Consider the following 5,677-nt stretch of genomic DNA (forward strand, 5'->3'; position numbering starts at 1 on the left):
GCAGGTGTAAGTATATTTCTTCTTGTGGTTTGGTTTGCATTTCCCTGATGATTAGTGACGTGGAGCCCCTCTTCATGGACCCATTGGCCATTTGTATATCTTCTTTGGGAAAAGGTCTATCCAGATACTTTGCCCATCTTTTAATTGGGGTATTAGTTTATTTGCTATTGAGTTATATGAGTTCCTTGTATATTTTGGAAATTACCCCTGATCAGATATGGTTTGCAAATATTTTCTCCCATTCTATAGGTCGCCTTTTCATTTTGTTGATGGTTTCCTTTGCTGTGCAGAGCTTTTTAGTTTGAGGTAGTCCTGCATGTTTATTTTTGCTTTTGTTGCCTTTGCTTTTTGGTCAAATCCAAACACTCGTTGCAAAGACCACTGCTGAGGCACTTACCCGCTAAGTATTCTTCTAGCGCTTTTACAGTTTCAGGTCTTAGGTTCAAGTCACTAATGCATTTGGGTAGATTTTGGTGCATGGTTTAAGATAGGGGTCTATCATATTCCTAGATTTAAAATCTACCAAGACCAGCCCCACTTTCTGCCCAGAGTGCTGTGAAAACCAACACAGAACCAAATATTTGGATCTAAGTAAAAATGTTAAAACTTCCATTTCAAAAGCTGAGGATTCTCAGGACCAAGAAAAAATGTGCAGTTATAGCTGAAAACCCGATCAGAGGTAATCCTTGGTTTCAATTAAGTCATTTAAAAACATCTGTCACCTAGAAAGCAAATCTTTTTGATACCATAAGTACTAAGAATAGCAAGAATAAATGTATTGGGTTGGCCAAAAAGTTCGTTCAGGGTTTCCATAACATTTTATGGGAAAACCCGAACGAACTTTTGGGCCAACCCTATAAATAATACGCAAAACCTTACAGATGGATAGTGTTTTACTGTATCTCCAATTATGTATGTCCAGGCAATCCATAGCTTTAATACTGCCTATCAATCAGCTTTTGATGAGTCATTACTATCCTGTCCTTCCCCCTTGGAGCTGAATTACATTGATTTTCTGGCCTTGAGTTTGCTTTCTATGTTTGATGAAATATTACTTTTAAGACCCACAGTTTCAAAATATCGATGCTTCTATTTATTCTCAGCCATAAATTACCCTATTTTAATTTTGAAAATTACAGTTGCTTCCAAAGGCTATTTGTTGTTGTGAAGGTGTTAATTATTTTCTGGGCCTAAACTGTGGTAGCTGGCCTAATTATTGCAGTACCAACACTGAACTCGGTTTATTATTGCTTTGAGTTAGGTCCACTGAGGGACTGACCTAAAATGCCTTTTATTTTTAAAGCTGAAAAATTTAATAGCATTGATTGGATTGTTGCAATAGCTTCCTAACCAGTCTCTCTGGTTTCACAGTCTGTTCTCAGGGTAGCAGCCAAGTGAACCTTTTAGTGCAAAAATCATGTCATGTCACTCCTCTGTTAAAACCTTGCAAGGGCTTCACTTCACTCAGAAAAAAAAAGGAAAAAAATCCTTTCCTGGACTTCTTAGGCCCTATGTGATCTAACCTCTGCTCCATACCACAACATGAGTGAATCTCGCAAATATAACGTTGGGCAAAAGAAAACAAAACAAAGAAGTACATATGGCATTATTCCAAAACACTTTTTAAAAACAGGCAAAATAATGTGTTAAAAGTAATAATAGTCGTTATCTTGGAGGAGGAGGGAATGGTAGCAAGTAGAGAAAGGAACAAGATTTCTGGGATGTGGACAGTGTTCTCTATCTCTTGATCTGGGTGTTGGTACGCAGTTTTTTCACTTTATGATAATTCATTGAGTTGTATACCTCCTATTTATGCACCTCCCAGTAGGTTAATTATACTTCAGTAAAAGTACTTGCCAGAGAGAGAGTAGGAGGTAAGGTAGTAAAGATGGAAAGCACGAAACAGTTCTTTTAAGACACTTTACTCTAATAGAGAACAGAGAAATGGAGCAGTAACTGAAAGTGAGGTCAGGTCAAAAGAAGGTTTTTATTGGGTTTGTTTTTTTTTTAAAAAATGAGAGATATTAAAGCATGTTTACTTTGCTATGGGAACTTTCCTGCATAAAGGACTATCCAGGGTTCAAGAGGGAGAGGGGCAACTGCTAGAGGAACTTCCTTGAGTAGTCGAGAGGGCATGAGACCCCGGACTGGAGTAAAGGGTGGGCCTGGAAAGTAGCAGGGTACAAAGGATCCTGCTCATAATGGCTGAATTCTATAAGAAGAGCTTGGGTTCAGGGTTGGGGAGTGGCTGGGTCCAAATAGGAGATGTCAAAGAGCTATAATGGTGGGAAAGTAACACGAGAAGCTTAGACTTCTGGTAGCGACTGTATTAAAAGGCATGGAAAGGCGTGATGGGATTATTAGTCTCTGTGGCCTTTTAGGGGAAGACGGGCAATCACTTCTAATTATAACCTCTTTTGAGGGTTGGTTTCAATTTATAGAGGAGGGGCATTTTGTGGTAAGAGAAAGAAAACACAGTGCCCCTCTTATGGCCCGTATGGCCCCTCTGGAGGAGGAGAAAGTCTTGAACTTACAATAAATTCCTAGATATAGAATTGTGGAATTAAAGGTATGTACATTTGACATTTTGATGGATATTGCCAAAGAGGTAATGCAAATTCAAACTCCTTTCCACATATATGAGTTTTCCCCCACCCCCTTGCCAGCACTGTGTTAACGTTTATAATCTTTGCCAAATCCAGTAGGTGAAATATAGCTCATTGTTTTATCAATGATTATTGAAAACATCTTTCCATATATTCACTTCCCTTATATTTCTTCTTTATGAAATGCTGTTCATGACCTTTGCCCATTTTTGTCTCTGGCTATTTGTCTTTTCCTTACTGATTTAAAGAGTTCTTTGCATATTAAGGAAACAAGCCATTTGCCAGTCACAATAATTGAAAATACAGTGTGTGTGTGTGTGTGTGTGTGTGTGTGTGTGTGTGTGTGTGTGTGTGTGTGTGTGTGTTTAATCACATGTGTCTGGACCTCACTGTCACTCTTTAAAAGAAGCCATCACTTCAAGTTTATAGAAATATTTATCTGTTTTCTTTAATGAGTTTTTGGTTTTGTTTTTTAATTCCTAAATCTTTAATATATCAGGAATTAATTTTGTTGACTGAAGTAGGAATGCAGCTTAACTGCTGTTTTTTCTCCCAAATAGCTAGCAGTGGTCCCATCATTGTTTCTCGGATAATCTGCGTTCCCTTAACATACTTGAAATGCCAACTTTATCCTCCCCAGTTTGGAAAGCACTCACCACTTAGCTCTAGAGGAGGCTCATCTGGATCCAGTCACAGGCTATCAATCCAAGGACTTCCCTTCCTCCTTCTCGGCACATGGAGTACTTGGCACTGACTCCATGGCTCTGAACTCTGAATCTGGGGTTACATTAATCTGAGTCTCTTACTGTGTTTCTGTGCCTTTCAGACATTAATTTCTGCTTATTGCTATTGACTGGAAATAAACAAGATTAGCGAATAATTTAGTCTCCTTCCTACATTTGTTATTAAAATAGAAATTTATTACCTTAGGAAGACTTTGTTAACTCTCTGGAAATGGCTGATCTTTGAAAATACTGGCTGATGATAAATTCTTCCTAAAAGTGCTCACACATTCTTTTTCTCATGGTCCCTCTCTGCGCATGTATTCTATTCAAGTACAATCTCCCTTAGCAACATGATTGAAGCTACTCAGCTAACTGGCCATTAGAAAAAATCCCATCAAAATTATTAAAATAAAATGTATGCCTTACGTATTCATTTTCTGGAAGGTTCATATGAATGGGATTCTCAATTGCTGACAAAGCTGGATAACTGAGGCCTTGCTGTAGTTACTGATGCATGTATTCTCTCTATAACCTCGCAGGATCACACTTCACTTTTCCACAAACGAGAAAGCACTCTCGTCATTACACCAATAACAGCACCCTCTCCGATCTGGTGCTTGGATGCCAGTGATTTTTGAACCACACAGGACCAAGACCTCGATCCACGGATCCCCTTTACAGTGCCCTCCTCGCCCTCCTTTGTAGCCAAGATTCTCGGGTTCTCTGGTTCTTTGTCGTAGTGACTCTTGCACATTCATTCCCTTGACTCCCCAGCCCCTACTTCTCTGCTGAAAGTGCTCAGTGAAACTCCAGTTAAATCTCTGCTACTCAAGCCGGCCTCCAGGCAGGTTCAGAAAAAAACACACAAACATATGCTGACTGCTCTCACTTCAGATTCACGACTGTGTTCTTCAAGCGAGGTCTCATGTGCACAGCAGCCCCACACTGCAGGGTTTACTCCCTCTCTTGCTCTCCTAGCAAATCATTTCAAACTCCCTCCTCTTCTCCAACCTTCTGTAACTCCCACCATCACCTGTCCCCACTCCTGCCCCTGAGCCCCACGTGCTGCCTCTCCCCCTTACCCACCACGGGCTGCACCTCTCTCATCTGAACAACCCTCTGGCTACTCAGGAACATTTGCTCCAGCAATTACCCGTTATCTCTTTGCAGTGTAAATCTTTCCTCCTTTATAGGATCACTGTTATCAGCACACAGTCATGCAGAAATTTCCCCTGTCTTAAAAACATCCTATTCTAACTCCATATGCCCTCCGCAACTGCTCCAGCCCTCAACCCACCCTGTGGAGCAAAACTCCAACAAGAGCTGTCTGTTCTTTCTGTCGCTCCATCTTCTCCCATCTTCTGCTCTTGTTCCCAGTCTCTGCTCTGCCCAGCAGCACTCAGACTGGTCCTTTCAAAATCCACATCAGGTCCCGAGCCTCCTCTGCTCTCTCTTCCATCGGGAAGAAACCGAAGTCCTAACAGTGGCTTTTGAGGATCAACATCGTGTTGCTCCCCATCCTCCCCTCCTTCAATCCATGCCAGCCTCACTGACCTCCCTTTGCTCTTCACATACACCAAGCTCATTCCCACCCAGAGCCTTTGCAGTCCTTGTGCTTTTTACCTGGAACAGTCTCTTCCCAGATCACCAAATGGCTTGTTCTTATTTTAGGTAAGTTTCTTCCAAATGCCAACTTCTCAGAGAATCTCCCCTGACCTCCCTGCCTAAAATAGCATCCTAACTCTACCTTGCCCCTGCTTCCTTCCTTCCTTCAGGTATTTATCACAACTCATGGCTAGCTGACATGGCATTTTATATTTATTTATTTTACGTATTTCCGCCCCCACACCCCTCGAACCTAAGCTCCTTGAAGTTAGGGAGTTTGCTAGAACAGTGTCTGTTACATAGAGGGTACTCAATAAATATTTGTTGGCTGAATGTATCATGCAGATATATTTCATAACTCTGTAGACACAACTGACATTTACTGTAATATTGTTTGTAAAAATAAAAAATTAAACATGGAGAAAAAAAACCCTAAATCCCTGTCATTGGGAAATTAGTCAAATATATTTTGAGGTAGTCTTAAAATAGAACACAATATCAGTTATTAAAAAAAAAAAAAAAAAGGATGAAAAACTGAAACGATTTCTACCAAGATCAGGAAAAAGACAAGTTTGCCCACTCTCATCACTATTATTCAACATAGTTTTGGAAGTTTTAGCCACAGCAATCAGAGAATAAAAAGAAATAAAAGGAATCCAAATCAGAAAAGAAGACGTAAAGCTGTCACTGTTTGCAGATGACACGATACTATACATAGAGAATCCTAAAGATGCTACCAGA

The sequence above is a fragment of the Physeter macrocephalus genome, chromosome 13 (assembly GCF_002837175.3).
Source record: "Physeter macrocephalus isolate SW-GA chromosome 13, ASM283717v5, whole genome shotgun sequence".
Lineage (NCBI taxonomy): Eukaryota > Metazoa > Chordata > Mammalia > Artiodactyla > Physeteridae > Physeter > Physeter macrocephalus.